The following is a 25979-nucleotide window of genomic DNA, read 5'->3' as shown; positions in this document are numbered from 1 at the left end:
CCCAATTGGAACCCCAATTCCTTGCAATGTTCCTCATGGTATTAAGCAATGAACGCAATAATTTAAGCATCCGCAATTAAATACACATCTATTCATAGCATGCATACCAATTGTTATCCTACCCCCTTTCAAGATCAAAACCCCAATATTCCTATCTAGGGTTCTAACCCTCAAACTATTCTCAACTATCAGATTGATCAGTTCTAATAAAGAAAATACAAAATACGCACAAGGTAGAGACAAAGATAATTATATAAATGAGTAAAACTAAATCAATCCATCGTAACAAGGGTTCACATAGGGCTCGTGACCCTAACTACAATAAAAGAAACTAGCCAAGCATAATCATGGCTAAAAATAATCCAATATTCAAAAGCATAAAATTAAAGAGAAAAGAGAAGAAGAACTTGATCTAAGGAATCCTCTCAGAGCTCTGCCGTCGTCTCCCTTCATAAGAATAGGTCTGGATACCTAATTCTGTCATAAGGATCCTATTTATAAATCTATTTTTCTTCTTCCAAAAATACCCCTGAGACAACACGGTAAAATTTCCTCGCAACCCGACGCCAGTTAGCACCGGTACGGCGCCACTTCGCGCGGAGTTACTGTCCAATTGTGAAAAGTCGGACCTGATGGCACGTACACTGGCGCCAGTTGGCGCCATCCTCCTTCCTTTTGGGCGCCTAGTGGCGCCATTCTCCTTTGCTTTGGGCGCCTTGTGGCGCTATTCTTTCTTCTTGTTGGGCGCCTGGTGGCGCCATGATCCTGGTCATGAATGTGGTGCCATTTGGCGCCATTTTGGTGCCACTGAGCGCCACTCAAAATTCTCCGTTGCAAAGTTTGCAATCCGGCGCGGGTCTGCGTCATTCGGGCGCTAGTTAGCGCCAATTCTCTGGCATTTGTACTATGCAACATGATGCCACATGGAACTTTTCTCTGTGTGGAGTCGCGTCAACAGGCTTTTTATCATCTATAATTTTCTCGCCTTTTACCTGTAAAAACACAATTAATAGGTGAGAAATATTATTGAAAAGAAAGAATCAATATAATTAGCAAATATGTATTTAAGTTGCTCTTTTATGACTCAATTCTTATCAATTTTAACACAGAAAATCACACTTGCCAGAGGCACATCACTAATCTGACTTCATGGGTATTGGATACCGGTTGTTGTTCTCATATCTGCAATGTGTTGTAGGTGCTTGGGAGCCCTAGAAGATTGGAGAAGAGCGAGGTGGACCTCCGCGTTGGTAATGGAGCAAGAGTTGCTGCTTATGCTATTGGAGATACCGACCTCATTTTGCCTTCGGGCCTTGTATTGCATTTGAATAATTATCTTTATGTTCCTAGCATTTCTAGAAACATTATTTCTATTTATTGTTTAGAACAAGATGATTTTGCTTTCATTATTAGGGATGGTACATTTTCCATCATTTCGAATGATATTGTTTTTTGTACTGCTTCTTTAATAAATGGCTTATATGTTTTGGAAATGGGAACTGAAGTGCTCAATGTAGATGTGAAACGACCTAGGACAGATAATCAATCTTATCTTTGGCAATGTAGACTAGGGCACATTAACGAAACAAGATTGTTTAGGATGCATGCAAATGGATACCTAGATTCTATGGATTTAGAATCCTATGGACAATATGAATCTTGTCTAGCTGGGAAAATTACTCGTCACAAGCCCAAAGGGCTTGAGAGTCATAGGGCTAGTGAGTTATTAGAACTCATTCACTCTGATGTTTGTGGCCCAATGTCTATAGAGGCTAGAGGAGGATATTCATATTTCATTACCTTTACTGATGATAAATCGAGATTTGGGTACGTGTACCTAATGAGATATAAATCTAAAGCTTTTGAAAAATTCAAAGAGTTTAGGAATGAAGTAAAGAAACAGCGTGGCAAGATGATTAAGACATTGCGATCAGATCGTGGTGGTGAATTTCTGAGCCATGAGGTTCAGGATTATCTGAAGGAAAATGGAATTCTCTCGCAGTTTACTGCACCTTACACACCACACCAAAATGGTGTCTCCGAAAGGAGAAACAGGACCTTGTTAGACATGGTCAGGTCTGTGATGAGTAAGACTCGACTTCCAAAATCATTTTGGGGATATGCCTTAGACACGGCGGCAAACCTTCTAAATAGGGTACCGTCTAAATCTGTTCAGACCACACCATATGAGATATGGAATGGTAAGAGACCCAACCTGAGTTACCTCAGGGTATGGGGATCGCCAGCATAGGTCAAAGCATTGGCATCAGACAAGCTTAGTGCTAAGGGTACTAAATGTCTATTTGTGGGGTATCCCAAAGGTACTAAGGGATACTACTTTTACTCTATGGATGAACACAAGGTGTTTGTGTCCAAGAAAGCTGAGTTCTTTGAGAAGGATTTGATCTCTCAAGGAGCCAGTGGGAGTAAGATTGATCTTGAAGAAGTTCAAAGACCACAAGAACATATTGAGGAACCCGAGTCTGCTCCGCAGGCGACGTTCTCCAATGGAGAAGTAAACACACAACTCCGTAGGTCTACTAGGGTCATCCATCCACCTGAGAGGTATGGGTTTGTGATTGAGAATCAACAAACCGTCGAGGATGATGAACCTAGTAACTATGAGGGGGCGGTCAAGGATGTTGACTCCTCTAAATGGCTTGAAGCCATGGAATCTGAAATAGATTCGATGTATCAAAACAAGGTATGGACCTTGGTTCCTAAACCGCAAGGAATAATTCCTATCGGTAATAAATGGGTCTTTAAAAGAAAGACTGATGCAAATGGCAACGTTCAAACCTACAAAGCTAGGTTGGTTGCGAAAGGATATCGTCAAAGACAAGGAGTTGACTATGATGAGACTTTCTCACGAGTTGCCACGATCAAATCTATTAGGATCATGCTTGCAATAGCAACATATCACGACTATGAAATTTGACAAATGGATGTCAAGACCACCTTCTTGAATGGATTCTTGAAGGAGGAAGTGCACATGACACAACTTGAAGGTTTTGAAGCCAAAGGTCAACAACGTACGGTATGCAAGCTTTGAAGGTCGATATATAGGCTAGAGCAAGCATCAAGGAGTTGGAATATTCAGTTTGATGAAGTCGTTAGGAGTAACGGTCTCATCAAGAACGAGGATGAACCTTGTGTTTACAAGAAGGTTAGTGGGTGTAATGTTGTCTTCCTGGTACTTTATATAGATGACATATTGCTAATAGGAAATGACATCCCCGCATTACAAACAACGAAAGACTGGCTTTCAGAAAGCTTCACCATGAAGGATTTGGGAGAAGCGTCCTTTATACTTGGTATAAAGATCTATAGAGATAGATCCAAAAGGCTGCTGGGTTTATCTCAATCCACGTATGTTGACAAGATGCTAAAGAGGTTTAGCATGGAAGGGTCGAAAAGGGGTTTTCTTCCCTTCAGTCATGGGGTACACCTTTCAAAGGCTATGTGTCCTAAGTCACAGCCTGAGAAGGATCTCATGAGTGGAATTCCATACGCTTCGGCTATTGGATCCATCATGTATGCCATGATATGTACGAGACCAGATGTCTCATATGCTTTGAGCATTACGAGCAGATACCAGTCTGACCCTGGAGAGGGTCACTGGACAGCAGTCAAGACCATCCTTAAGTACTTGAGAAGAACTAAGGATGCGTTTTTGGTCTATGGTGGGGTTGATGAGCTTTCAGTGAAAGGGTTCACTAATGCCAGCTTTCAGAGTGACAAAGATGACTGCAAGTCACAGTCAGGGTTCGTATTCACCTTAAATGGTTGGTCAGTATCTTGGAAGAGTTCCAAGCAGGAGACAACAGCAGATTCAATGACAGAAGCTGAATACATAGCTGCTTCAGAAGCGGCTAAGGAGGCCGTGTGGATCAAGAAGTTCATATCTGAACTAAGGGTGGTTCCAAGCGTGGATGAGCCCATACAGTTGCTTTGCGACAACATAGGAGCTATTGCGCAGTCAAAGGAACCTAGGTCTCATCAAAGATCTAAGCACGTGCTCCGCAGATATCACCTGATTAGAGAAATCATTGATAGATTGGATGTAAAGATGGATTATGTTCCAACAGATGATAACCTAGCCGATTCTCTGACGAAGGCTGTTTCTCAGAGAAAACATGATAGTCATTATGAGGCTTTCGGTATACGGCTTAGGTCAGATTGGCTCTAGGCCAAGTGGGAGCTTGTTAGTATATGGATGTCCTAGAGACAATCTTTTGATTAGATTAGGACATATGTGGACCTTTTTATATTGTCGCAAATAAATAATAAGCACTCTTTATCCTGTTTCATATTTTGTCTTAATATTATTGTTAATATATTATATGAGTAACTGGACAAACCCCTTGGAATAAAATAGGTATCTCTTGAGTATCTGTGATAAGATCACGATCATGAGGATTTAAGGATACCAGATGTTTATTCCTAATTTTATGTTCATACTCTAGAGACACTGAGAATGGGGATCAGTAATCTCGGGTAAGACTAGCACAGCTTATCTACTTGTATTCGGATACAAGGTAAAGACCTCATGAGCTACAGATATGGAGATGTCTTAGCTAAAGTCGTGGGTGGACCTATAAGGGTATAGCTCGCACTGAACGGACCCACAAAGAGACTCTATGAGGAAATCTTACAAAAGTATCATTAGAGCAGTCTCTTAATATTTGGGTATGTCTTTCCTTAGACCATAAGTTGTCCCGTAGACGGTGTTCTAGAAGGCATGTTTTGACTGTATATCTTGTCTCCCTGAAACATGGAGACTCATAGGTATACTTTTGGGCATGTCCTGAAAGAGCACAGACCTACGGTGATAAGCTGAAGGAATTTGTCAAATCTCTGTAAGGGATTAGGTTATCTGTAAACCGGAGAAATCGAGATGAAATTTATAGGACTCGGGAATCTATGCATAGTAAAAGAGATCATGGGATGATCTGCCTTTAGAGTCAGTAAATTGAAGATTCCCTATTTCGAAATAAAGCTTACCCTAAACCGCAAGGGTTGATACATTTTCTCACCCTAGGTTTAAAGGGAAGGTAACCGAGACGAAAGGAAATACATACGGTAACCAAATATATGTAATAGGATGATCATGTCATTAACCTAACTAGCTCTGGGGCAACAAAGCATTGCTAGTGCTCTGTGTTGTCATTAAATGGGTTGTGGGCTTGTTGGGCCCAAGCCCATTTATGTTAGTGGCTATGTTGGGCCTAATGGGTCACACACTAACACCTTATTGTCTTGATGATATAGAATTAAAGGTATTGGGCCTAATAAAGGTTGTTAGCCCAAGAAGAAGTTTGGAAGCCCACCTAAGAGGGAAAGGGCGCATGGTAATTGTAATGGGCTTGGATGGTCCAAGACATTATTAATTAATTTAATTAGTTAAATTAAATATCAAATATTTAAATTTTGAATTTAAATGTTTGAATGTTTCGATTTAAATGTTTGAATTCGAATTTGAATTGGCTATGAAAAGTTGTTTCATAACAAAAGGATAAGATAAGATCTTGTTGGAACAAATCTCTAGTATCAAGAGATCTTTGAGCATCATCCAAGGTTGTTTGGGACGCTAATTTGGGTTTTTATGAGTGTCATTTAGTTAACCAAATAAGCTCCAAATCAGATTTGGTTGGTTGAGAGAATAAGTGAGTGAGTTGGTTCAAATTTGAATGCAACTACTCAATGTATTTGGACTGCATTGTGGACCAAAGGGGCGCACCATATGGCGGGCCATTTGATGGTCATTGGGTCAGAATTTTGACTAGGTTTAGACGTAGTCTCATGAGGATTCAAAGGTAGGTTGTTGGGAAAATTTGAATTGCAACAACTCCATCTTTTTCTCCCTTGGTGTGCGCCACTTTGATCATATTTTTAAGTGAAAAATCTGACTTAAATTCTTAGACTCTATCATCTCCTTTGGTCATCCTTTTGTTAGGTTTTTCTTAAGAGAGTTTTGAAGAATATCCTAGCCACTTCTCATCAAATCCATGAGCCACATTTGTGAAGTTTTAAGCTGAAAATTTTGCTCATCTAAACACATTAACCATGCCTCCTCCTTCATCTATTGAACGCCTAGCCAGCCTTCTTTGTGGTGTTTAATTGGTGGCTTTTCAAGAAGGGTTCTTGCATCTCGACGTAGGGTGGTGTGGATCAACATTAGAGGGTTTGAACCCTTTCAAACCTTACATTGATCACCTTGGAGTTTTAATCACGAACAAGGTATATCATTGCGTCCTAAAGTACGCATCTTTATTGACATGTGTGTTTCCGCTGTTGAAAATTTTTGTTTTCATCGTCACATGCCTACGGCCTTCAAGGCCATTTTCTTTCAACTGCAGTGATTGTAACTGTGTTTAATATAATAATCAATAACAATACCAGTGTACAACGAGCTAGAATTCATATATATATATATATATATATATATATATATATATGTCACCTTTACTAATATATCACCTTTTCCCAGCTATCACATTTTCATATCAATGTACTATAATTACACATATTCCATTAATCTTATATCAGATTAGTTACAGCACATCATTTCAACTGCTCATACCAATACCAATATAGTATTTTAAAATACTTACATTACAACATTTAAGCATAACACATCATTTATTTAAACAAATCGAGTACACTAATTTAAACACATAATCAAATCCAACATAAAACACATTAACATAAATGTCAGATCGAACAAAATACAATTAATAACACCACCACAAATCACCATACATTTAATAACTACAAGTCATGTACAATTATATCTATTCAAACCACCAAATCATAACATAAATAATTACAGCATGTTAAATCATACAATTTATAGTATATCAATTTATATACATATTGACCCAATATGAATGCAATTATGCTAAGTTCTAACATTCATAACAGATATTTCCATCAGAAATTATAATTTCTCTGATTATAGCGGAACATCATATAGGTGAAAAATCCTAAACCAAGAACTTACTTGCTTAGCTTTTCCTGCTATTTTATTGCAGCCCAAGTTACTTGTACTCTTTGCGTCCAATTACTTGTATATACTCTGGTATAATTTATAAAATACCATCAATCATCAATTAGCATATATTGCTTGTCACCCAACCAATCAACATATCACATGTTAATTTAATTACCAACTTGGTAACTTTCTTAATCACCTTGATAATTCTCTTTTCACTTAACAATTTCATTTTGTAATAGCCCATTGTACACCGATATTTTTAACATTAATTATGATATTAAGCGCAGTTACAATCATAGCAATTCATTTATAAAAATGCGAGTAAACTTTTTCTGTTATTACGCGAGAATTTAAAATAATAAAAAGCGTAATAATTAAAAGCTGTGACCGTAACGATAAAATCTTTGCGGAATACTTATTTAGACTACTTTTATAACTTATTTTAGTTACTACAAGTCACTAAGGGGTTCCCATAAACCCACTTAGCATATTTCTCACTTTTACGTTTTCTACCTATCCGAACATGATTCGGTCATTAATTTTTTGCAGATAAACCGAATTCTACAAGCCTCTCCTCTTTTTATATGTTATTCTACACTCAATTACCTTTCTAGGAAGCTATCACACGAGTTATTTAGAGCTCGTTTGCTCCAGATATCGCCGTTTGAAGTTGGACAAGCAAAACTGCCAACCAACTCCAAAACAGCTCCAAACATCCTTCACTCCACGAATTACTGCAGAAAATAAACTCAACCAATTTATCTAAAATATTTATATAACAAACTAGACACCTCAAGCTTCAATTTGATATATCATAAACCTAATTTGAAAAAGTAACGAAGTGGGAATAAATTTCCCAAAACCGGTCCAGAACTGCCACATGTGCAGTGAGCAAATGGACAGTCTGCACTCTCTTCCTTCTACAAGCCGGCGTCCAACCCAGAATTTTACCAAATTGTACCAAAAGATAGAGGACATATCAAGCTTCAAAATGGCGTATTGCACGTCCCTATCGGATCTTTGTTGAGGGAGATATGCTCTCCCGAAGTTCGCCTAAATTATGCCAATTTCTAAAAATTTCGCCAGAGTTTCCTTTGTTTTTACAAAAATCTCCAAGTTTGCTAATGTATTCTAGGACCTCAAATGTACCTAATAATCATTGGGTGGCACACACAAGGACCAACAATGCCTTGGGGCACTTACAACCCATCACAGTTTATTTTACTTATATAATACGTATCACATTGTTTACTTATTAATACTCAATATGTTTCAATCGTGAAAGTCCATTTGCATGCATTTACTAATCATACACATAATTACAATCCTAAAATAGGCCTACTGCCCTTTCATCATATTACATATGCTTCAATTGCACAAGATCCAAATTACAATACTTACAATTATCCAAATTACAACAAAATTCATAAATCTCCAAATGTCATAAACTACATGTACCTAGACTTAGGCAAGAATGGCATGAACAAATATGACATAAAACTCATCCTAACAACATATACAATGTTCATGCCCTAAGTCTAGCCTAGGCCCAATGGCCATCAAAATACAAAATATATAAAGTCCTCCAATGATTCATCCTACGGGCTTCTTGCCCGCCGCTCCCGTACCACTGCTACCTCCTGAAATAAAGCCCCCAAGACGGGGTGAGGTATACGAATATATATCAGTAACCAGAGGTTCCGGAGAAAACTCCTCCCAATGGCTCACTTCGATGCATATAAATAACAAAAAACAATATCTTGAAAAACGGGATATAGCAAGGGATTTAGAGAAATTAGGGAATATAGGGATACAAAATACGACGAGGCTGGAATGGTAGCTACCAATACCACGCAACGTCCTGCCTAATGGCTCGGCATATAAGCCTACGGGTCTAACCAAGGCGCGTTCATAGAATATCCAACCAAGGAACCCCTCCCATCCATATACACCTGAGACTTCCTAGTGTGCTCATATCCGGATCACACACCACAACCCTAGGTCAACTGGAACTCCCTCTCGGAGACCTATCCAGTGGAAGTCCGCAACGCCCGAAGGAAAACTGTCTACTGGCCAGAGACTCGAAACATCCAGTTTACCACTAACATACATAATAAATGCATGATCATGTTATTCTACATTACTTACATATACTTCCTACCATCACCCTCAACGGGCATGGTGGAACACACAAGGGGATCAAGCCCCAGTACCAAGAGGTTACCTTAATAAGCCTCTCCACTTAGCTCCAAAGCAGTATATTCTCCGAGCTCGTTACTCAACAGAAATGCCTACACAGAGGATATAACACCTCACAACTTTAAATCAAGTAATTAAAATATTAAGTGAGCAATCAAGTGATGGATTAGTGAAAATCCAAAAGATTAGGCCAAAATACAAAGAAAGGGCAAAACGGTAATTAGCCAACACGCAACCCTAGGAAGATAAAAATTGAGTAGAAGGTCTCAGATGGTAAAAATAACCCTGGAAATGGGTTCAGAACGAAAAATTGAGTGGACAGGCAAGTTTCAGAAAAATCAGTGAATAGTGTTTTTCGCGGGTAAAAATACCGCGGTACGATTGCACCGTAAAACGTGCCGATTGAGTTTTGAGCTCTAGGTTTCAAATATGAGTTAAAAATGGTCTAATGAGTTAGGAAATATGATTTCTTATAATATTCGATGAAATTAAGACAGTTTGGGGAAGCGTGCCAATGGCACGCATAATAGCTTAAAACAGTGTTTTCTCCGAACGAATGGAGGACTCTTAATTCATCTGATCAAGACTAATTAAAGGGGAATAGTTAATGTTAAAAATTTGAGTTTCTAAATAGGTTGTGAATTTACGGACGTTTAGTGGAATCGGAGGAAAATTCGGATTAGTTTTAAATCGCGTGAGGTGGCGGTGGGACCCACCCCACTTAAGTGACTTAAGCCACATGTGCTTGGCACTATTCATGCATCACTTTCCTCCCTCTTCTTGCTCAAACCCGCAGCCACCATAGCCCTTCACCTCCAAGATTTCATTTCACCATAACTTAGCCATTTCTTCACCAAATCCATTGATTCTTGTCTTGAAATTTGATGGAAATGGCCTTCTAAATCCATTGGTGGTACTCCCAAGCCTTGAAAGCCACTAGATTTTGAGAAAAACCCTCCCCAAAGCTGCGGCCCTTTCCTTTAGATTTGTGAAAATGGTGTTGATTGATGCTCCAATGGTGGAGTATGTTTAGGAGGAGCCTTGTGCCAAGCTTTTGGGTGAGTTTCCTTGTGTTCCAATGGTTTAATTTTGTGGTTGAATTTATGAACCCTAAAGAGGGCTTGTTGGATTGATGTGTTTAGAGAGCTCAATTGGAAAATGTTTGTACATGAATGTGTCTTAGAATGATGTGTAGTAGCCATAAATGCAATAAAAATTATTGATGAAAAATGTAAATTTTTAACTTAGAAAATTTTGAGGTTGTCATGACTTTGAGTTTTGAAAATGTGTTAGGATTGGATTGATGAGTTGTTGTATGATTGTATGTTGATATAATAGGATTGTATGAGGTGTGGAATGATTAAAGTTGTATGGAAATTCCTTGGAATGCCATAGGGTAAAATTCGATTCTTTGAGGAAAGATTGAGGAATTGATGTTGAAAAATGATTTGGATGATGATTTGTGTAGTTATATGGTGCTTAGATGGGTTGTGTTGTGCTTGGAGAGTGTTTGAATCAATGGAAAAAAATGAATTGTGTTAGAGACCTAAATGAGCCCAGAATGAAATATTTCGCAAAACGATGCGTAAATGTCGGAAAACGGAAAAACGACGATTGAACTAGCCTCTAAACAACCTAAGGGAGTGTTATAAAATGAGAAAGAAAATTTAGAAAAATAAATCTCACATTTACACTACAATGGCCGAACCATCAAGGGAGGATGGGGAGGATTTTTGTGTTTTTGCGTTTTGATACTATTTGACGAGTACTGATGGATGTACGTTATTGTATAGGTTGCCGTACGTCGACCTGAATCCCGAATCTTGAATCAGTGAATTGCCCTTGGTCCGGGACCAAGTGGATTGAGGTAAGAAATTGGTTCATTGCATGTGTAATTATAAATTAACATGTATGGGTTGAACTGAGAGTGATTGGGAATGTCCTCTGTGTAGGCATTCCGCTGTGTACCGAGTTGAGGGATAAGCTGCTGCGGAGCTTGTGGAAACACGATTTAAGGTAACCTCTTGGTACTGGGGCTTGTTCCCCTTTTCTGTTCCACCTTGCCAGTTGATGGCAACGGTAGGAAGTGTGTATGAATAGTATAGAACACATGAGCATGCATGCATTATTGCTATGGGTACTGCAGTACCGAGTCTCTGGCCAGTAGACAGTTTTATTAGCCTTCGGGCATTTTCGGACTTCCGCTGGATAGGTCTCCAGGAGGGAGTTCCAGTTGACTGCGGTCATGGTGTGTGATCCGGGTAGGAGCACACTAGGAATGTCTTTGGCGTTTTGGTTGGTTTGGGCATCATGGTTGTGGTTTCTGTGAACACACCTTGGATGATACCCATAGGCTTATATATGCCGAGGGCGTACGTGGAATTGGGGTTACCATCCCGTATCGTCGTATTTTGTTTTCTTTATATTCCCCATTCTCTAAACCCCTTGCTATATCCCGTTTTCAAAGTGGTTGTTGTATTCTATTGATATTCATCGAAGTGAACCATTGGGTGGAGTTTTCTCCAGAACCTCTTGGTTACTGAGATATATTCGTATATCTCACCCCGTCTCGGGGCATTTATTTCAGGAGGTAGCAGTGGAGCAGGAGCCTCAGGCAAGAGGCCCGCAGAGTGAGCGATGGAGCGTTTCTTATTTTGCATTTTGTTGGCCGTGTGGCCTAGGCTAGACTTAGGGCATGAACATGTCATTTGTATTTATTAGTAGCTTCATTAGCATCTTGTTCATGCCATTTTGCCTAAGTCTAGTAGTGATGTATTTGGTTATGTTGTCTTTTAAATTAAGTTGAAATTTTAGAAGAATGTAATTTGAAGTTTTAGTTTCAAGTTGTAATTTGTAAAGCCATATTGTAATAGTATTGATGCATGTCTAATTATGATGGAAGGGCCTTAGGCCTATTTTAGGTTATGATAATATGTATGATGGAAATATGCATGAAAAAGGTGTTAGTGATTGCAACTACTTAAGAATGATTAATATGGACTCTATGTTTAATAACTATAAACTGGATTGGGTTGTAAGTGCCCCAAGGCGTTGTTGGTCCTTGTGTGTGCCACCCATTGGATTATTACTGTATTATCATGTGTTTATTAGGTACATTTGAGGTTTAAATGATCTTTTACAAATTTGGGATTATTGGAAAAACAAAGGAAACTCTGGCGAATTTTCTGTAGAATTGGCAGATTTTAGGCAATCTTCGGGAGAGTATATCTCCCTCCATAGAAGTCCTCTAGGGACGTGCCATACGCCATTTTGAAGGTTGAGATGTCCTCTACCTTGTGTCAAAATTTGAGGAAATTCTGGGTTGATCTTCGGCCTGAAAAAATTAGAGAAACACGGACTGCCCATGTGCCCCTGCACCTGAGGCAGATTCTGGACCGGATTTGGGAAATTAATTCCCGCTTCGTTTCTCCGCCAAATTAAGCGTGTGATATATCAAAATGAAGTTTTAGATGTCTAGTTTGTAGGATAAAAATTTGAGAGAAAATGGTTGAGTGGATTGAGTGCAGTAATTCGAGCAATGTGAGTGGTTTGGAGCTGTTTTTGGGGTTGTTTGGGCTAATTGCTTATCCAACTTCAAACGGCGATAACCGGAGCAAATGAGCTCCGAATTGAGCGTATGTTAGCTTGTTAAAAAGGGAATTAAGTAACACAAAGATATAATCTGAGAAGAAGGGTTGGTTGCGATCGGTTTGGTCGCAGAAAAACGTAGAGTGAAACATGTTCGAATTGGAAAAAAACGTAAAGTTGGAAATTGGCTAAGTGAGTTTATGGGAACTCCTTAGTAACTTATAATAAGTAACGTAAGTGATAAAAATAGTTTAAATAAGTCTTCTGCAAGAGTTTACGGTTTAGGTCACAGCTTTTAATTATTACGCTTTTTATGATTTAAATGCTCGCGTAATAGTCGGAAAAAATTTATTCTCTTTTTTTAAATGAACTGCTGTGATTGTAACTGCGCTTAATATCATAATTAATGTTAACAATACCGGTACGTAACCGGCTGTTACATTTTATGGTATCAGAGCAGTTTTGTTAGGGAACTCTGATAATGTATATATAGTTGTGTTGTGTGTTGCATAGTTGTATGTAGATTCTTATCGATTACTGCATATGTGATTCCTTAATGTGGGTCTGATCAACCCATTCCTTTGTGTTACATGCGTAGTCATCGTAAGAAGCCTACGTGGCAACTGTGGAGCACCAAATGTAAGTCCTTAGCCTGATGTTGTGGATGCAGTGTTGACTGCTTCATAGACAAGAGATGGCAGTAAGTAAAATATGAATATTATAGGACTTCAGGGAAACATACTTAAATGTTTTGTCTGACCTTGTAGATGAAATTTATAAAGCTGGATTGTAAGTGAAAGTTGTAAACAAATCTATGATATGTACGGTATTGCATGGATGAACCTTGTAGTACCATGAATAATAAAGATATATAATTGAGATGAGTCCATAGTATGGAAAAGGTATTGGTGAAGTTTCCAAGTATATGTGTTGTATAGTAAAAACAATTATGTCCAGGTGGACGTGGTGGAGGGACTTCATCAAGGTGGAAGATTAGAACCTGTTGGGTTATTGAAAATGATGAACATATATGCTTAGGCATGAGTTTGAATATTTTATGTTGACTAGAAGTTATAAGTCCTTGATGGATTATGTACACTTAAACAAATTGAGATGGTTCATGCAGAGAAATAAATAGAATAATTGATGATTAATCCTATGGGATTTGACCACTTGAAATTATAATGCTGGTCAATTGTTAAATTGAGATATATTGAAATATGGGATTTAAACTCATAAGGAGGTAGTGCTGATTAAACATAGGCGAGATGAATTAATTATGTATTATATGTATAAGGAAGAAGTTGAGAGAATCGCCATGGATGGCATTGAACAAGGTTCATTGAGAGTATGATTGTCCGTAACGGAATATGGTCTAGCTTGACAGACATGCCATAAAGGAAACAAATGTGATTATATGTGTGCGTTAATGTGTGGAATTCTCCTTGGAAATGGCTACTTTGTAGAGGTTCAGGTGTTATGAAGCATAAGAGGATTGATCCATGATGGAGGTCTCTTGGAAATCTCAAAGAATGAATATCGTAATTTAAAATGGCCTAATTACTTGTGGATGTTGTAATGCATCGTGAATAATACCTAATGGCCTGATGGCCAGTATACCTATTCTGATGAATAAACGGATGATAATCCAGTGATGGCCTAAGTGCCATTATACATATATAGGTATGTACACCTCGTGATGGCCTGAGCGCCTAATTATCCGTGTTGAGGTAAATTATTAAAATTTTGGTAAAAGGAAAATAAGGCCGAATGAAATCCCCGATGATGGGAAGTATCTGAAGAGATTGTATGATTAGAGAATGAGCTAATGTACAACCTGATGGGAAATCATGTGATTAGTGCATGAACTAAGTTACAATAAAGTGTGGAATCATGTGTTTAGCAAAAGAGCTAATGTGTAATGTCAAAACAAAAATGATAAGATTAGTTAATGAGTTGAGGTATAAGTGTTAGTGCAAGGATTGATATGATTTTCCAGTGCACGGATTGAGGTGAAATTAGTCCTCTGTGATAGAACGAATATGTTTAGAAGATCCCTCTGTGATGGGAAGTATATGTGAGATGTGTACAGAACTCTGAGAAAATTCTGGATTCACGGAATAGAGATTATGTTATGAACTATGCCAAGTGAATAGTCAAAGTAAAAGAGAAAACAATATGTGAGAAGAATAAGCTAGGAAGAGATAATGGACTATGGATTTGAACAGTAACATGACAGAAGGAACTATTGAGAGTTAAGAAATGTGTACGAAATTACGAAGAGAAGGTGAATTATCATAATAGTGACTTACATGTAAACTATCAGTGAGAAGAATGAAATGAGAGAGTAAAATGAATTGACTTATATATATAACAGGGGTGTATTATACCACTATTACTATGGTTATGGGGATAACCCCATGTGAATATACCAAAGATATTTTGCTGTTGTATACAGAGGTGATACAGACACCAAATGGACTGGGTCCATGTGTGATCTGGAGTGTACGGAGTACCAGTTTTGCCGTTATATACAGATGTGATATAAATATGAACTCCTCTGTGCACTGGGTGCACGTTATGAGACTTGATATTACCATCTCTGTGCGGCCTATGTGCCCGGAGTGTGTAGCCATCTCCGTGCGGATTATGTTCCCGGAGACTATTATTATGTTATACGAGTAATATGAGATGAGGAAGTATCCCGCAGTGATGAGACTGCTATTATAGTTGAATTGATCTACATAAGTGCACAAATAAGAAACGTTGGGAATACTAATAGAACACAGTCAGCAGGTGGTAGGTTATCATTACTGCATGGATTATATGGGTGGATTCTCTGATCGGTGGGTCATTACATCTGGGGCCCTGAGGACAGCAAGAGCTCGAGCGGTTAAAACCTGTGAATGTTGTTACCCACTGTATTGAGAGAGTTCTTCCATGTGATTAACGCAAAAATGAGGTCAGATATTTGTAAATGGACCATAGTATGTCAGAATTGGAGACAAGAGGTGAGGTATAGTGTGTAAATTTTTTTTTGAAGTGTGATAGTGAAACACTATTGTGGGTGTAAAGTAAGTTTGATGAAATAATTTCGGCTCCAAGTGAGGTAGTAAATTTGTTGGAATACTCGTCTTATGATGAAAGAGATAATAACGAGATTGATGTTGACAGATTGAGTGAGTGTCCTTCTAGGAAGGCTGGTAATGATCAAGAGTTCAGGTTAAAACGGTGAATTATTAGCCCTTATAGAAGGTAAATTGTCATGGAATCAAGCGCGAATGTGTAATAATAGTTGGAAACTGGAATTGCGATCGGTTGCCTAAAAGTTGATAGCTTGGTTGTACTGATAGAGTGGATTGAGGAGTGTTATATATAATCGCATATGCCACTTATGGTGGAAAGTGTGTGGAAAATGCACAATGATAATATTGTTTTGGTTAAGTATTAATGAGGTATGACTGAGTGTTTGTGGTAGCTTTGAATATTCTGAGAGATTGAGATACTAATCGGTGGGGAATTGTATAAGTAGTGGCAAGGATGGATTTAGTTTTATGTGACTTGATAATTAAGTTTCAAAGATTCCTATAGAACGAGACTTGCATGTGAGAGACATGGCATTTTAAGGGTCCATCAGTTAGTAGTGAAATTGCTTGGTGTGGTTGATTGATTCGAACAACCAAGATGATTGGTGAAAGTTGGTGAAAACTGTAAGGTGATGTTATATTGAGTTTGACATTCAGGATTAAATGACGATGATTACGAAAAAGTGGTATAAATAAGTTGAACATATGGTTAAGTTGCAACGTCGGAGTGGAATAAAAGTTGAAAATAGTTAGTGGGAGAAAATATTAAGCATGAGGCCTTGATGTGGAGGTCATTGATGAGTGCTGTGTTTAGACTGAGAGGTCTAAGTATGGAGTTGAGCTGGTTGAGTTGGTAAAGTTGAGATGGTTAAGCTAATAAAGAGTTTAACAATGAGTGTAAATTATGAATATGAGTTTGTAGATGGAAAAATTTCATGAGTATTTGTGGTCGAAAGGCCTTATAGGGCTAATCGAAAATATAAACTAGTATGGGTATTGCTAGTTTCGTATCACAAAGAGAAAGATATAGTTGTGAGTACCTAAAAAGAGGTGAAGACACGTGACAAGGAAAAATAAAGTATATGAGTATAGAATTTAATGTGAGTCGTAATTGTAGGACACGACAAAGTGCCTTTGAAACTAGAAAGTATGTGCTTGGGTGAAAGCCAAGAAAACAACGAAATGATAAGAGTAGTAACAGTAATAGAAAGAAATGGTTGTTGGGGTATTGTGAAAACAGCGAGGACATCGAAAAGAGTTAAGTACTAAAGAACATGTGAGTTGGAAATACTCCAGGAATAACTAGTGAATGTGCATGAGAACGGTTAGAGCCTAGTATGAAAACGATTAGGTGCTTTTGAGAACGACCATGGGTCAGAAGGATGGATAAAGATGAGAATGAGGTAAATTGATACCGACAAATCCGTAATATGGTTATATTATTACCTACAAATCAGCGAAAGAGAAACGGTAAACCAGAGAAAGTTTAAAGTATTGGGAATTAAAATGTCACAGAACCATGAGAGACGAGTAATTATGAAGGATCAAAGGATAATGAGTATCATAAAAAGGAGATCATGCTTGTGATAAAAGTAATATGGTAAAGATACACACTTGAGGATGCTACTTGGGAGCGGGAGGATGAGATTCTCCGACTGTGTCCTGAGTTAGCGGGTGAGTATGATTTAATTTTGCGGACAAAATTCTAAAAAGTTGGGGTGAATATAACACCTCACAACTTTAAATCAAGTAATTAAAATATTAAGTGAGCAATCAAGTGATGGATTAGTGAAAATCCAAAAGATTAGGCCAAAATACAAAGAAAGGGCAAAACGGTAATTAGCCAACACGCAACCCTAGGAAGATAAAAATTGAGTAGAAGGTCTCAGATGGTAAAAATAACCCTGGAAATGGGTTCAGAACGAAAAATTGAGTGGACAGGCAAGTTTCAGAAAAATCAGTGAATAGTGTTTTTCGCGGGTAAAAATACCGCGGTACGATTGCACCGTAAAACGTGCCGATTGAGTTTTGAGCTCTAGGTTTCAAATATGAGTTAAAAATGGTCTAATGAGTTAGGAAATATGATTTCTTATAATATTCGATGAAATTAAGACAGTTTGGGGAAGCGTGCCAATGGCACGCATAATAGCTTAAAACAGTGTTTTCTCCGAACGAATGGAGGACTCTTAATTCATCTGATCAAGAGTAATTAAAGGGGAATAGTTAATGTTAAAAATTTGAGTTTCTAAATAGGTTGTGAATTTACGGACGTTTAGTGGAATCGGAGGAAAATTCGGATTAGTTTTAAATCGCGTGAGGTGGCGGTGGGACCCACCCCACTTAAGTGACTTAAGCCACATGTGCTTGGCACTATTCATGCATCACTTTCCTCCCTCTTCTTGCTCAAACCCGCAGCCACCATAGCCCTTCACCTCCAAGATTTCATTTCACCATAACTTAGCCATTTCTTCACCAAATCCATTGATTCTTGTCTTGAAATTTGATGGAAATGGCCTTCTAAATCCATTGGTGGTACTCCCAAGCCTTGAAAGCCACTAGATTTTGAGAAAAACCCTCCCCAAAGCTGCGGCCCTTTCCTTTAGATTTGTGAAAATGGTGTTGATTGATGCTCCAATGGTGGAGTATGTTTAGGAGGAGCCTTGTGCCAAGCTTTTGGGTGAGTTTCCTTGTGTTCCAATGGTTTAATTTTGTGGTTGAATTTATGAACCCTAAAGAGGGCTTGTTGGATTGATGTGTTTAGAGAGCTCAATTGGAAAATGTTTGTACATGAATGTGTCTTAGAATGATGTGTAGTAGCCATAAATGCAATAAAAATTATTGATGAAAAATGTAAATTTTTAACTTAGAAAATTTTGAGGTTGTCATGACTTTGAGTTTTGAAAATGTGTTAGGATTGGATTGATGAGTTGTTGTATGATTGTATGTTGATATAATAGGATTGTATGAGGTGTGGAATGATTAAAGTTGTATGGAAATTCCTTGGAATGCCATAGGGTAAAATTCGATTCTTTGAGGAAAGATTGAGGAATTGATGTTGAAAAATGATTTGGATGATGATTTGTGTAGTTATATGGTGCTTAGATGGGTTGTGTTGTGCTTGGAGAGTGTTTGAATCAATGGAAAAAAATGAATTGTGTTAGAGACCTAAATGAGCCCAGAATGAAATATTTCGCAAAACGATGCGTAAATGTCGGAAAACGGAAAAACGACGATTGAACTAGCCTCTAAACAACCTAAGGGAGTGTTATAAAATGAGAAAGAAAATTTAGAAAAATAAATCTCACATTTACACTACAATGGCCGAACCATCAAGGGAGGATGGGGAGGATTTTTGTGTTTTTGCGTTTTGATACTATTTGACGAGTACTGATGGATGTACGTTATTGTATAGGTTGCCGTACGTCGACCTGAATCCCGAATCTTGAATCAGTGAATTGCCCTTGGTCCGGGACCAAGTGGATTGAGGTAAGAAATTGGTTCATTGCATGTGTAATTATAAATTAACATGTATGGGTTGAACTGAGAGTGATTGGGAATGTCCTCTGTGTAGGCATTCCGCTGTGTACCGAGTTGAGGGATAAGCTGCTGCGGAGCTTGTGGAAACACGATTTAAGGTAACCTCTTGGTACTGGGGCTTGTTCCCCTTTTCTGTTCCACCTTGCCAGTTGATGGCAACGGTAGGAAGTGTGTATGAATAGTATAGAACACATGAGCATGCATGCATTATTGCTATGGGTACTGCAGTACCGAGTCTCTGGCCAGTAGACAGTTTTATTAGCCTTCGGGCATTTTCGGACTTCCGCTGGATAGGTCTCCAGGAGGGAGTTCCAGTTGACTGCGGTCATGGTGTGTGATCCGGGTAGGAGCACACTAGGAATGTCTTTGGCGTTTTGGTTGGTTTGGGCATCATGGTTGTGGTTTCTGTGAACACACCTTGGATGATACCCATAGGCTTATATATGCCGAGGGCGTACGTGGAATTGGGGTTACCATCCCGTATCGTCGTATTTTGTTTTCTTTATATTCCCCATTCTCTAAACCCCTTGCTATATCCCGTTTTCAAAGTGGTTGTTGTATTCTATTGATATTCATCGAAGTGAACCATTGGGTGGAGTTTTCTCCAGAACCTCTTGGTTACTGAGATATATTCGTATATCTCACCCCGTCTCGGGGCATTTATTTCAGGAGGTAGCAGTGGAGCAGGAGCCTCAGGCAAGAGGCCCGCAGAGTGAGCGATGGAGCGTTTCTTATTTTGCATTTTGTTGGCCGTGTGGCCTAGGCTAGACTTAGGGCATGAACATGTCATTTGTATTTATTAGTAGCTTCATTAGCATCTTGTTCATGCCATTTTGCCTAAGTCTAGTAGTGATGTATTTGGTTATGTTGTCTTTTAAATTAAGTTGAAATTTTAGAAGAATGTAATTTGAAGTTTTAGTTTCAAGTTGTAATTTGTAAAGCCATATTGTAATAGTATTGATGCATGTCTAATTATGATGGAAGGGCCTTAGGCCTATTTTAGGTTATGATAATATGTATGATGGAAATATGCATGAAAAAGGTGTTAGTGATTGCAACTACTTAAGAATGATTAATATGGACTCTATGTTTAATAACTATAAACTGGATTGGGTTGTAAGTGCCCCAAGGCGTTGTTGGTCCTTGTGTGTGCCACCCATTGGATTATTACTGTATTATCATGTGTTTATTAGGTACATTTGAGGTTTAAATGATCTTTTACAAATTTGGGATTATTGGAAAAACAAAGGAAACTCTGGCGAATTTTCTGTAGAATTGGCAGATTTTAGGCAAACTTCGGGAGAGTATATCTCCCTCCATAGAAGTCCTCTAGGGACGTGCCATACGCCATTTTGAAGGTTGAGATGTCCTCTACCTTGTGTCAAAATTTGAGGAAATTCTGGGTTGATCTTCGGCCTGAAAAAATTAGAGAAACACGGACTGCCCATGTGCCCCTGCACCTGAGGCAGATTCTGGACCGGATTTGGGAAATTAATTCCCGCTTCGTTTCTCCGCCAAATTAAGCGTGTGATATATCAAAATGAAATTTTAGATGTCTAGTTTGTAGGATAAAAATTTGAGAGAAAATGGTTGAGTGGATTGAGTGCAGTAATTCGAGCAATGTGAGTGGTTTGGAGCTGTTTTTGGGGTTGTTTGGGCTAATTGCTTATCCAACTTCAAACGGCGATAACCGGAGCAAATGAGCTCCGAATTGAGCGTATGTTAGCTTGTTAAAAAGGGAATTAAGTAACACAAAGATATAATCTGAGAAGAAGGGTTGGTTGCGATCGGTTTGGTCGCAGAAAAACGTAGAGTGAAACATGTTCGAATTGGAAAAAAACGTAAAGTTGGAAATTGGCTAAGTGAGTTTATGGGAACTCCTTAGTAACTTATAATAAGTAACGTAAGTGATAAAAATAGTTTAAATAAGTCTTCTGCAAGAGTTTACGGTTACAGTCACAGCTTTTAATTATTACGCTTTTTATGATTTAAATGCTCGCGTAATAGTCGGAAAAAATTTATTCTCTTTTTTTAAATGAACTGCTGTGATTGTAACTGCGCTTAATATCATAATTAATGTTAACAATACCGGTACGTAACGGGCTGTTACAGAGGACATTCCCAATTACTTAAAACTCATACGAACACATGCAAGTTACCAATCATATATGCATTATTCCAATCACTTACCTTAATCCCACTTGGTCCAAGATCAAGGGCAATCCACCGACTCACGGTTCGAGGTTCAAATCAACGTACGACAACCTACAACAACCATGTACGAATCATCAATACACGGCAATTCTATCAGAATACGAAAAATGTCAAAAACCTCCCCTACACTATGTAGGTTCGGCCCTAGTAGGATTATTTTCCAATTTATTTTTCTAAATTTTCTTTCTCATTTTATTAGGAATCCTTAGGTTACCTAAAGGCCAATTCAAGTGCCACTTTTCATTTTACGTCTTTTAAACGTCGTTTTGCCTAATATTTCGCTCCAGGTCCAATGAACCACTCAAAACTCTCAACTATTTTTTCTATTGGTTTTCCAACCTTCCAACCACCACACAACCCATCTAATTACCATTTAACACATGATACATCATCCAAGCAAAGTCAACAACATCCAATTCCTAATTTTCCCTCAATAGCCGAATTGTACCTCAATGCCACCCCAAGGAATTTCAATCAATTTTAACCACTCCACACCTCATGTAATCCCATTATAACAACATACAACATACCACAATCCCATTACACAATCCTAACAACAATTTCAAATCCAAAGTCATGACAACCTCAAAATTTTCTAAGTTAAAAATTCACATTTTTCAACAATAATTTTTATTGCATTTATGGATACTACACGTCATTCTAAGACACATTCATGTACAAACATTTTCCATTTGAACTCTTTAAACACATCAATCACCCAAGCCCTCTTTAGGGTTCATAAATCCAATAACAAGATTAAACCGTTAAAATGCAAGGAAACTTACTCAAAAGCTTGGCACAAGGTTCCTCCTAAACATACTCCACCATTGGAGCATCTAGAAACTCCATGAACACAAATTTTTCAAGGTGAGCCGCGGCCTTTGGGGAGAGATATCTCAAAAACTAGTGGCTTTCAAGGCTTAGGAGTACCACCAATGGGTTTAGAAGGCAATTTCCATCAAATTTCAAGTCAAAGATCAAGGGATTTGGTGGAGAAATGAGGTGGTTAGGAGCAAATGAAATTTGAAAGAAAATGGTTTCCTTGGGGGGAAGGGGCCGCGGGTTCTAAGAGAAGAGGGGAGGGAGAGATGATGAATAGTGAGGCTATGCACATGTGGCATGTCATACTTAAGTGGGGTGGGTCCCATCGTCACCTCACGCGATTTTAAACTTATTTGAATTTCCCTCCTATTCCACTAAACGTCCATAATTTCACAACCTATTTAGAAACTCTAATTTTTAACATTAACCATTGTCCATTAATCATACTTGATCAGATGAATCCAGAGTTTTCCGGTCGTTCGGAAAAAATGTTTTAAGTTGTTGCGCGCTGTAGGCACGCTTCCCCAAACGTACTTATTTCCATCAAATTTTATCAGAAATCATATTCCCTAGTTCTATAACTCATTTATATCTTGTATTCAAATCTACAGCTCAAAACTCAATAGGCACGCTTTACAGTGCAACTGTACCGCAATATTTTTACCCGGTAAAAACACTATTCACGGAATTTTCTAAAACTTGTTTAACCACTCAATTTTTCGTTTTTAATCCATTTTCAGGGTTATTTTTATCATCTGAGACCTTCTACTATATTTTTATCTTCCTAGGGTTGCGAGTTGGCTAATTATCGTTTTGCCCTTTCTTTGTATTTTTGCCTAATTTCAGGATTTTCACTAATTCTTTCCTTTAATTCTCATTTAATATTTAAATATTAGATTTAAAAATTGCGAGGTGTTATACATTTATTTTTAATATAGTTCATGCCATACCACACAATTTTTAAAACTTATTTAACACCCTATCATTAGACCCTTAATACTACTTAGTTAACACCACTAACTCAAATGAATATTTCTTACTTCATCAAGGTTTGTCCTACCCCAAAATCACTTGAAACCTACTTAATTTCAACTAGAAAATGCTATTCAACATTTAATTGAATTGAATTTGCATTTCATGGCACTTTAAGCATCACGACCGAAATGCAACACCATGATTTCATGCATTTCATATGTCATCATCAATTAGTCCAATTGATAACACCATATATGACCTAATTCACAAAAACCTTGAACTTAGATTAATTATCACTTATATATAATCTCACATTATACGTTAGGTTATACACTTTCTCACCATATAATATACAACTTTATTAGTGTGATTCACCTTACACATTATCATGTTCAATAACTCATCATGATATTAAGTTAACTTCAACTCTTACATCATTTTTCCTATATAATCAATTTGGCACATCAATGTGTTCAATGATCTTCTCATCATTTTATTCCAATTACACCATGTTCCATCTTGATTCACCATATCAAATGAACACTAAACAACACTTACAAACAAAGTTATGTAATTCTACACCAATTAACCTATATAGGCCAAATTGCCTACATAGTTGTTTTACATGACTTATCCATTTTCTTTCATTATAAATCATTTTGTTTAATACTTAAACATGTTCTAATCATCTCCTAAACAAACTTTCACGGTCAACTATCAATCTTTTCCACCTTTAAGGTGTATGGCCGAATGGCAAATATAAAATCCATGACTTTTCCTTTTTAAATTCCATTATCTTTTCATGAAACCAACCATCATTAAAACACCTTAAAACCCTAGTTTCACTTAAGTATTTTTTTTTTTTTTTGATAACATTCACTTAGGTATTTTATCAAATACATAGAGTGCATAATTTAACCTCACTTGGATGATTCATCCCTTGCACATATATCAAACCCTTTATTTCATTTTAAGAATTTCTATGCATAGTTTTACATAGATTCAACAACCAATGATAAAACAACATCAAACCACATGAAATAACTTCATATGATCATGATATATTCAAACCCTAATCAGCCATCAACATCACCATACAATAACTTTCAGCCACCAAAATGAAGATGTATTACCTGTATAGCTTCTCTATGAGCTAAGTAGTCTTTCCACTAATAAAACTCCAAAAACATCCACTAAACCTTCTTAGACAGCATGTACGCCGTTGCACTTGGGAGGGATTTTCTCTCAATATGAATCTCATCAACAAGAAAGGGATGAAGATTTAGAATCACAAGACCTAAAGTTACAACTTTTGTATAATAGGTTTTTTCTAAAAAAAAGCCCAAATCTTCTTGAACTTCCTTGTTCTTTGCTCTAGTAAACTCACGGGAGAAGAAAGAAGAAAGAAAGATGCGTGAAAGTGACTTGATGAAAGTGAGATGACCGATTTGTGTAGGAGAAATGTCTCCAAGTTAGCTTACTTTGCAAGTTTATAACTTTTTCTACAACTTGACTTATAGCCGTCTTGCTTAATTCCTATTAGCTATTTAATTGACAAACTAAACCAAGGAACTCTTGATGGCAGCGTGGGATGTTTCTCCAAGAGGGATAACCAACTTGGATGTTTGCAATTTATCAAGTTTGTTTAATTGTCTACTTGTCATCTTTTGAATATTCAAACTACACTTTCATTGGTTTATTCTTTCAAGACTTTTCAACCTTAATTCTTATTGGTTATTTTTTATCTAACTTTGACCTTCTTGTAACTACAATTCCATGGCTGTATATGCAACACTCTTACATCGAAAATTTGATAAAAATCTCACTAAGTTAAGTTACATTCACTTTACATGTATATTTGTCCTATTTCAATTTCTATTTGTTAATTAATTTCAATACTTTGACTTAATTTTAAGAATTAATCTAGATATTGTAACACCCCGTTATCGGACCAGTGTGTTATTATCAATTATAATATTAAGCTCAGTTACAATTATAATAGTTCATTTAAATATAGGGGGAAACTTTTTCTTTTTTAATACCGCTTCACTTTTAAAATACTCGTAATAAATATTTTACAAACTGTGATCATAACTCAAAACTATTGTGGAAATATAAATACTATGGCTTAACATCATAAAACATGTACTTAGAGATGGTAAGTGGTTCCTATAAACCAAGAAAACATAATTACACAATTTTAAGTTTTTCAGACTTGAGGTGCCCTCAGTTTTTCTAAAAATGCAAATGGACTACTTGTCAATAAATTTCCATCTTTTAGTATGTTAAATTATACTCTTCTATCTTTCCAACGAGGTATCACACGCCTTAATTGGAGTTCCATAACTCTGGATATGCATGCCTTAAGTTAATTCCTCAAAACTGCCAACACTCTGAGCACAAGGCACCAAACATCCTTTACTATTTTTGGAACTGCTATCATTTTACTTATTCAATTGCTCTCAAATTTTTATATGGCATAATAGACACATAGAAATTTAATTTGATATATCATAATCCTAATTTGAGTAAAAAATGAAGGAGATACAATTTTTGGAAGT

The 25979-nt window shown here is 37.4% G+C and overlaps 1 long non-coding RNA gene across 2 annotated transcripts; it reads right to left on the bottom strand.

Moving 5' to 3' along the window:
- Window positions 1-286: 286 nt before the first annotated feature.
- LOC133289320 (uncharacterized) lies at window positions 287-24911 on the bottom strand. Of its 2 annotated transcripts, XR_009748476.1 has the most exons (4): window positions 24552-24911; window positions 21598-21672; window positions 7004-7078; window positions 287-992 (listed from the first exon to the last, which is right to left on the bottom strand). It is a non-coding gene; the product is annotated as an uncharacterized LOC133289320 (long non-coding RNA). The 2 variants fall into 2 exon arrangements; XR_009748475.1 differs by lacking the exons at window positions 287-992; window positions 7004-7078 and adding an exon at window positions 8365-8637.
- Window positions 24912-25979: the final 1068 nt, after the last annotated feature.

This window comes from Gastrolobium bilobum, unplaced genomic scaffold (genome assembly GCF_033153095.1).
Source record: "Gastrolobium bilobum isolate Gb01-03AN ecotype WA unplaced genomic scaffold, APGP_CSIRO_Gbil_v1 utg37667, whole genome shotgun sequence".
NCBI lineage: Eukaryota > Viridiplantae > Streptophyta > Magnoliopsida > Fabales > Fabaceae > Gastrolobium > Gastrolobium bilobum.
The sequence above is the reverse complement of the archived record's forward strand: the minus strand, read 5'-3'. Positions and strand labels throughout refer to the sequence as shown.